Source organism: Myotis davidii, unplaced genomic scaffold, assembly GCF_000327345.1.
Source record: "Myotis davidii unplaced genomic scaffold, ASM32734v1 scaffold763, whole genome shotgun sequence".
Lineage (NCBI taxonomy): Eukaryota > Metazoa > Chordata > Mammalia > Chiroptera > Vespertilionidae > Myotis > Myotis davidii.
Window position 1 is genome coordinate 714,329 of NW_006294248.1, and position 9,562 is coordinate 723,890.

At 41.0% G+C, this 9,562-nt stretch overlaps 1 protein-coding gene across 1 annotated transcript in view; it reads left to right on the plus strand.

The window, feature by feature from the left end:
• SEMA6D (semaphorin 6D) overlaps positions 1-9,562 on the plus strand; it is a 206,179-nt gene that overhangs the window by 117,451 nt on the left and 79,166 nt on the right. The gene's annotated exons all lie outside the window — the stretch shown is intronic.

Below are 9,562 nucleotides of genomic sequence, written 5' to 3' on the forward strand. Positions count from 1 at the left end.
ATCATCTTTCCTTCAAAAGCCTGTGGCTTCTAAACACCCCAAGAAAAACATTCAAACTCCAGCAAATGTCAATTGAGAAATTCCGTACAGTGACTACATCCTGTCCTTCCTGTCACATCTCCTACTACTTGCCCCTAGGAACGTCAGCCATGCCCGGCTACACCAGGCCCTCCCACCCTCTCCTGCTTTTGCTTTCCCCTCAGCCCACAATAACTTGGTTGTATTCCTCTACATTGGACACTTGTCTTTCAGTGTGCTTGGCTCAGCTCGTGTGCCCCCTTCATCACGAAGTCTTCTACAGCCCACACTACTATTCTTTCCCCCCGCTTTCTGTCCCTAGCCCTTTCCCGGCATCTCTGGATTTAGCATCTGCAGCACTCTTCCACTTATGAAGTTGGCCTCTGGCAGATCTGTCAGAGGTTGCACAGTCTCACTCATTATTCCACCGATCAGGTATATCCAGCGTTCCTGTCCCCACTGCTATTCTAGACACTAATGATACACAGACCTAGTTCTCGGTCTCACGAAGCTCCGTCTGGTCGATGATAACATGTTAATAATGCAATGCGGTGAGGCAAGTGTCATAGGAAGTCCAAAGGAGAGGGTGTAGGGAGACGGTGTGATAGGCACAGGGCCTAACTCAAGTTTCAGGAGTTCAAGGTCTGGTTCTGCTCTGTAGCTAAGTTATAACAAGCAAATCTCCTAGTTGCAGTTTTCTCATTTGCAAAATTAGGGTCCCTACTACCTAGTGTTCTATGAGGATCAAACTAAAACTACAGAGTGAGTTTTCACTTGCTTCACCAGGTCCACTCTCTGTCCTTTCCCTCTACTCGGGGCCTCTAGAAGTTGACCTCTAAGCAAGGGGTTCCTCTCCACTATCACCTCTACATCTCCAGGTTCTGCTAATTGCTTTCTCCTCTGGCTCCTTCAGTCCCAGGGGTAGTCAGGCCCCGGGGTAACTCTCCCTTGTGGTCTCCCTGCACGCTGTCCACACCTCAGCAAACAGCCCCTTTATTAAGGGCTCGGAAAATTACCCAAGTCAATGTGCCATCTGTTCCCCGCCAGGGCTCTGATTGATAAAACTGCCGTTCGAACTTTCAGTTGCTGTCTAAATGCAAGGTATTTCTCATTTATCTTTGCGCAGTGCTTTACACAAAGCAGATTACTGCTATTAATAACAGACGGTGAAGTGAATGTATGCAAGGATGAATGAGTGAATGATCCTGGCCGCTTCCACTTTGGCTGCATTCCTATGGGGGGAATGCCTCCTCGTCCCCTTGATTGGGTTTTGTAATGCCTGGTTTGATCTGGAAGGTCCATTCGCTTGGAACTCACTGTCTCTCAGAGAAAACATTTCTGCAGATAATCTCTCTCAGCCCTTATATGTTTCTAGTGGTTAAGCTTGAAAGGGTTAACTTTGTTTGCAATTTCTAGAAATACCCTCCTTCTATAGGCGGCACAATTACCTGGTAGCAGAAATGGATTACATATTTATTCATTTATTTATATCTTTTGTTCATCAACATAAAAGATGGCAAATAAATCAAAAGCAGGCAAATGGATTATTCCCTTATTACATGGGGACCATGAATATATTTAAGGAACCAGTAGCTTAGACTGGAGTAGTTTTTCAAAAGCACAGGAAAACCACAAATCATTGCCTCCACTGCCCCCTTTCTCCAGGGGAAGCCTAGCCAATGAATGGACAACCGGGTAGCCGCACCAAATGACCTAAGCACAGTTAAATCACTGAATTCAGTAGCTTGATATTTATGAGGAGCTCAAATCATGACTAATTAGACTTTAATATTAAATTTATTTCCAGAAATTATAGACTATCCTCGTCTCCTAAATCCCCACACATATCAATACAATGGGAGATACGCAGTTTTCTCTTATTTTAATATAAGGTTGATAACTTAAAAATGAGAAACTGACCCATAGAAACTATCTTTATAAAACATACTTTTGAGTAAACACCTTTAATAGTATGCTTTGGTACTGAGTAGATATTATTCATTAGCAAATAATTGCATAACTGGAATTCTTAATTAAAAATTTTGATGAGAAATGAGTTTGTTTATTCTATAATTATAACCCAGGAATTCAGAACATATTGGGGTACTTTATGAGCACAATTTCAAATATTTTAATATAGCAAAGAACCCACAAAGCTTTTAAACAAGAACTCTTAGAGGAAAATATGCATGTGCGCGCGCGCACACACACACACACACACACACACACACACACTGTGTTATGTGTACAGATCAGATGGAATAAGATTTTAAAAGTATAATACAACTGTTACATGGAAATGCTCCAATTTAATGGACATGTGATGCTGTTAAAAAACCTCTAAACAGTCATTCTGGACCTTTCTGGATTTTGCAGGAAGGCTCTTCCTTGAGCTTTGTAATTGAAATACAAATTACAGACAATGGCAAACTCTGCGAGGCTCTTTTTTAAAGCTTTCCTTAAGAAGATAAGTTTGAAGAGATTGTTCAGCCCACATCACAATTCACGCTTTAGGAGACAGCCATGGAGGAGGAGTTGTTTCTGGAAGACAGTTAAAGTGGCTCAGATAATGTTTAAAGCTAACTTGGTCGCAAGGGCCAACCTGGTAAGAAAGTCTGTTATAAAAATGTACAGGTCTTAAGTGTTTTAGTTGTCAACTGATGGTAGGTTCTTGGTTCAAAGGCCAAAGAGATCTGGGGACAAGAAGAACTTGAGCAGACCACTTTGTGGAACCAACCAAAGGTCAGACAAACTGTAGATTCCTCCCGAGCCTGGGGCATAAATGAAACCCCTGTAACTGGGGCTGGAAGAGAGAGCATTACTGTCTGTCACCTCACTTGTGATGTTGCTGACTCAGTGACATCATAACCCGACCCAGGTTTAAGCACTGTTGGCTGCATGTATCTTCCCATATGCTGCTGGGCCTTCATCACAGCTCCATCAGGCACTTAGGACATTAGACAAGTCCTATAATTAATGCTACTGATTTTTATCCCAGAATGTCAACTTCTTCCTGTCCCCCAAACCACTCTCCAATTTTTGTATATTAGCAGTGTAGTTTTTTTTAAATGAACCTAATATATTCAATATTAATAAGATGCCCATAATAGTAAACATTCCACCTGAAAAAGACACAGGGAAGGAAAAAAATGTATTCTTTGTGTTCCTTTATTTAAAAAGACATAAATTACCTAGAATCTTATTTTCTATCTCTTTTCTTAACCAATTGGTGGCACTAGTGGTTTCTGGCAATGAATTGGCTCTATAACCATAGTTCAGTTGTTCTTATATGTACAGCATTCAGTGATTAGGGTGTTTTTGTTTTATTTTTTTGTGAAAGGTGCAGTTGTATGGTCCTAAACATTAATTGCAACATTTATGGCTTAACTAATAAAGTTTATTTTAATAAAAATATGCATGCTGTTAATTGGATCCTTTCTCTTACCCAATATAATAAAAGGGTAATATGCAAATTGACCCTAATGGCGGAATGACCAGGAACTACTGGTCACTGTGATGCACACTGACCACCAGGGGGCAGACGCTCAATGCAGGAGCTGCCCCCTGGTAGCCAGTGTGCTTCCAGAGGGGGAGTGCCACTCAGCCAGAAGCTGGCTCATGGCTAGTCAGCGCAGCGGCAGTGGTGGGAGCCTCTCCTGCCTCTGCAGCAGCACTAAGAATGTCAGACTAACAGCTTAGGCCCACTCCCCATGCCATTAGTCGGACATCCCCTGAGGGCTTCTGGGCTGCCAGAGGGATGTCTGACTGCCAGCTTAGGCCCAATCCCCAGGGAGTGGGTCTAAGCCAGCAGGTGGACATCTGCCAAGGGGTCCCAGCCTGCGAGAGGGCACAGACTGGGCTGAGGGACCCCCCGCCCCACCCTGAGTGCACACATTTTTGTGAACCAGACCTCTAGTTATTTATAAGTGATTTAGAGGTGCATAATAGAATGCATATAATGTACAGGGATTTAAACTATGCTATAAATCCCATTGCAGAGTTCCTGACACTACTTTGTATGCGACAAGCAAAAATTATCACAGATTTGAAATCGAAGTGCATTTTTAACCTAGTTTCAAGCATCTACTTGTGGGTTTTTTAATGTTTTTATTTTCTGTGTTATCCAAAACATTTTTTCAAACCTATACTTTTTTCATTTTTCATAACATGGTGTCCTAGAAAGAAAATAAGGTAGAGAACCAAACAGGCCTGTATTAGACCCTCAACTCCTTCATCTACTAGGGCTGAAACCTCTGCTAAGATGGTTAACTTAAACCTGGTTTCTTTGTTTTTGAACAATGCCTGTTTCCAAGAGCTGTGGTAAGAATTAAGTGACACTATTGTGGCTAGTCAGTATCTGGATGCAATAGGTACCCAGTTAGTTTCTTCTCCCTTTGTTGATTTGAATTTTAACATTGGCTTAAGCAAAAAAAAAAAAAAAGATTAACGAGGGAGTTTTGTTTTTGAAAACAAATTTTAAAGCATTTTTAAAAAACAGATAAAAAGTTGTAATTCTCTACCACTTTGGTTATTTTATTTCTCTTTCTTCTTTGTTAAGAGTTTATAACATTTAATAGATACTATTCAGCCCCAGTTCTTCAAGGTCAAAGGCTTGGTTACTGTAAATTTGTGGAGAGACGCCTGTAAGGAATTTACATCTGTTGGGATGTAAGCTGGCATCCCTAAATCATAAGTATTTCTCCCCAAAGTACATTGAAGTACAATTAAGCAATCCAGCTGAGTTATCATCTTTTTGATTCTCCCTCTAAAAATTTTATTTTGCTTCTGTTTGTTCAAAAGATCTTTGATAAAATGGTGATAGCATTCCTATCTCTTGTCTGTTTTCAAAAGAGCTTGTGTTATTGAAGGCTGTTTGCTGTTTCTGATGGGGGTGGGGGAGCTTACCTCTTTTTATTCAGCTTGAGCATTCAGTGTCCTTCCACAAAGTGGCACCTGCAGAATCATTAGCAAAATTAGACAAGTAACTGATTTATTATTTCTGTAAATGCATGGTGCATTCCCTTTACTCAGAGAGTACAGCAAAAATTATTCATGCTAAGGGAGAGTAATCAAAATGACTAAAAAAGCACATTTTTATCATTCCAAACATAAACCTAGCTGTGGTGGTATACTATCACAGTACATAATAATAGAAATGAATTATGTCAGTAAACTCTTGAGGTTGAAGATTTACCATGATAAATATTTTTCATTAAAGTGAAATATCTTGGCAGAGTCACTTTCATATGCAGACTATTGACACGAGGAGGCCAGCTGTGCCCATGCAGATGCCGAGATTTGGGTCTATATTATTAATGATTTATCATGTCACGGAGAGCTTAGATTAGTTTTTAAAGCAATCCCTTGCCACAAAAGCACTTGCTATAATGTGCAAACGCAAGGAATGCTATATGTGCTCTTCAAATTAAAGTGATCATAGAAGCTGTAGCTACCTTTATAATTTCAATACCTCTATCTTCTTATTTTAAAACATGAAATTCTGCATCCTAAGCTGTATTATTCATTAAAATTCAGACAAATGTTATTTTATATCAACAACTGTATAGTGAATAGCATATCTGAATTAATAAACACATGCACATAGATGAGGAAATGAAGGAGATGGAATGCAACAAACATTTATTGCAAACCCATTGCATACTATGTACTTTTATTTTAAATCTCACATTTAATGTGAAGCTGGATTAAGTTTCTAATCCAATTCTGCAGAATTCCCAGATTGCACTGCCTTCAGGGCATATGTAAGAATGTTGGCTAATGTTGATTCAGTGCTTTCTGTGTTCTAGGTAAGATGCCAAACACTTTACATGTGTTATCACATTGTCTACATGAAAGACATCTGAAGCATTGGTATCACTCCTGTTTCACAGATAAGAAGACTGACGTGCAGTGTAGTTTGATAAATTATCCTGAGAGGAGGTGTCTGAATTTGAATTCAGGCTGTCTTATGTTCCAAAGCCTTCTGCCAATAACTGTGACCTCACTATTAAAAGATTATTACAACCAAGTAAGAGGTAGGGTTCAGATCCTGCTTAGTTACTACCTCTGTGGCCTTAGGCAAGTCATTTAAACTCTCTAAACTTCAGTTTCCTCTTCTGTAAGATGAAGATAATAATAGCACTTACCTCACAGACTTGTTGTGAGTTAATATTTGTAAAATGCTTAGGATAGAGTATAGCACATACCTTAGCGTTAGGTTCTTCATTTAATAACTCTAATAGTTAAAGAGTGGTACTTTCTGATGATTGATAAGCTTTCACTGACTATTACACACAGATTTTCTATAACTTTCAGATAGCTTTTATTCTTAAAAGTAGGTTAACGCCCTTGCCAGTGTAGCTCAGTTGGTTGTAGCATCGTACCATGTACCAAAAGGTGGTGAGTTCAATTGCAGGTTAGAGCAAATACCTATGTTTAGGATTCAATACCTGGCCAGGGAGCATGTGGGAGGCAGCCGATTGATCTCTCTCTCTCTCTCTTTCCCTCTCCCTTCCTCTCTCTAAAATCAATTTTAAAAACAAAAAACAAAATCTAGATTTGAACTAAAACATAGAAATAAACTTCTGAATTTTACTCCTAAAGCACATTTTTAAAAATATATTTTTATTGATTTCAGAGAGGAAGGAAGAGGGAGAGAGGGATAGAAGCATCGATGATGAGAGAGAATCATTGATCGCCTGCCTCCTGCAAGTTCCTTCCCCACTGGGGATCCCGGGCCCACAACCCGGGAATGTGCCCTTGACCAGAATCAAACTTGGGACCTTTCAGTTCCCAGGCTGATGCTCTATCCACTGAGCCAAACCAGCTAGGGCTAAAGTAAATTTTAAAAAATAGATTATTAATTAGGTTACCACTTATCAGAAATGAGAGATGTATGTAGATAACACTATAAAGCATAGTTATTAACCATTTACATCATTGAACCCTTTAAGTATTCTTTCTGAGTACAGAAAGAGCCAAATAGCTTCCTCCCCTCCCTTCATCATTCACTTACTCAACAAACATTCTTACACAGGTACTATGCTTGCTCTGGGGGTGCAGGTGAATAAACCCCTACTCTGAAGGAGCATGCAACATAGAGACCATACTCTCTGGTTTGGCACATAAAACAATGTGAAGTAGTTGTGGGTTCCATGACCAGATCTCTTCAACAAGTATTTACTGAGTGCCCATTAAATACCAGGCACTGGGCTAGGCACGGGTGCTGTGCGGGTAAATAGGGTATGACCCCTACAGGTAAGAAGCAGCCAGTAGGGGAGACATCCTAAACAGATACTTTCCCTTTAATTTGATAAGTTACATAAGGGTACAGAAGAGAGGTGCTTAAACCCATCCCAAAGGTAGTGGGATGGGGGAAATTTTGACACCTCAGCAAAATTTTTGTTAAAAGTCAAGAAAAGCAGAATTTAAAGGGCATCAAGTCATGGTGAAGGAGAATCCCAGAAATCATACCACAAGTGAAGGCATGGAGACAGGAAGCATGCAACTTCGCAGGAAACTACCTAGAGTATAAGATGATGGCTGTGGAGGCAGCGGACTAAAGAAGTAAACAGAGCTAACAGGTTAAAAGTGTCTAAAATCAACTGAAAGGGCCAGATGCTAATAAATGGCATAAAGAGTGAGCAGTTTCCTTACAATTCTTCCCACTAAAATCGGAATAAAAGGAGTGACGTTTTCCTGATGACTCCTTAATAAATTAAAATTATCTCCATCCTGACCAAAGGTGAAGGGTCATTCTTTGACACCAGTAACTTGTCCTCTTCCTGAACTCTGTTCCCCCAGCACACCCAACACAGGGATTGGCTCTAAGGTCCAGACTGATGTTGAAACTGAAAACATGTCTAATTTTTGGCTTGAAGTCACCCATCCCCATACCCTTCTGCAACCTGAAATGTTTTCATTCATGGGTTTAGGAACTCAGTCTAGGGCTCTACGGTGGCACTTTGGCGAGTTGTCCGTCACTGAATTTCAGAAAAAAATTCAGGAATCTAGAGGATTGAACTTTTTCTGTTTGCTGCTGCAGCAGACACAGGACAACTCATGAGCTTTCTGGAGAGGTGAGTGGCAATTTGATTCCTCATCAAACCACTGGTCACCTTGCATCTTCATTCAGTGCACAGAGCCCTCTGCCTGCAGCAGGGTTTGCTCCCTTGATGGAGAAAATACGGAATGACTGGATGCCAGTAAAACAGGCACAGCTTTCTGGGTCAGAAGTTGGCTGGGGAAGGGCCCTGACTGCCAAGTAACTTGCAATGATGTCAGAACCCAGCACAACCAAAAAACACCAGCCAGCCAGCCAACAACAGCCTTAACAACAATAGAAAAATCAGAGGGCTCTGTTGCCAAAGCTGTTCTTTCCTCCCCCTACCCCTTTCTTCCAGTAGGAAGAACAGCAGGAAGAGTTTATATTCTTAAAGACAACCTCTCCTCCTTCCTCCTTCTTCATTTTGGTAACAAAGTGTTAACTACCCAGAAAACTGTCCTGAAGCAGTTCCTGGGGGTATGGGGTGTGTGTGTGTGTGTGTGTGTGTGTGTGTGTGTGTGTGTGTGTGTGTTTTGAGTTCCTTTTCAAGGCTATCAGCTGTTCAGAAACAATTCAGAATAGGGTATTTTCCTAAATGTAAACATGTAACTTTGTACCGAGGAGAAGGCAGGAAACTTCAAGGAAAGCAAAATCCTTTCTCTGCTTCCTTCTTCTCTCTTTCACGGTAATTAACCACACTCAAATGAAAATTAAAAGTTTGGCGATAAAGATCTTTCTTTTTCTTTAAATGGGCATTATGGTTCATTCCAGCCATTTAGAGCCCCCAGTGATTCATAATTCAACTGCAAATTAATAAAACACATTTCCCGTTCTTGGAAATGAAGTTTGGGCTCAGATCCTCTTGTTTTGGAATATATGACTTTTTTTTTCATTTGTGACAGTCAATTTTAAATGATGTCACTTCAAGGACATTTTCATTTCTTCCACAACATATTACACGAAACACTTGCCTGTAATACCGGCTCATTAGCTTGCAAAATTATACTGTACTGAATGGCTTTCATTCAGGGTAAAAATGGGATTTTTAGTAGGCAATTTCTGTATTTTTGTAAAGATAAAGCAATGTTTGATTGCTTCTTCCCAGCTGTTTTAGTTAGTGGTTATAAAGAGAAATTGGAAGGGGGAGAGCGAGAAAGGTAATATGGGGGCGGTTTGTAAAGACGTGCTTAGAAAAATACAGCTTAGATTAGGAAACTATGGCAGAACTTAACGGAGGAACTGCGCCTGCCGCTCCTCGGGGCTGCAATAATCTGTCCTCTGGATAGCTGGAGGAGGAAAGAAGGAGCGAGAAAAAGAGGGAAAGAAGGGGGGCAAGCAAAAAGGCTGCTCCGCGGGCTGCGGCGGCACCGCCAGCTGGATGACTGGGGCGCTGGGAGTTGCTGGCAGGAGCCGCTCGCTCTTCAGAGGTGGGGAGAGGACGGGGGCGCCGCCGAGCGCCAGGGAGGAGGGACGCGGAGGCCACCGAGGGGTCAGCGGGGC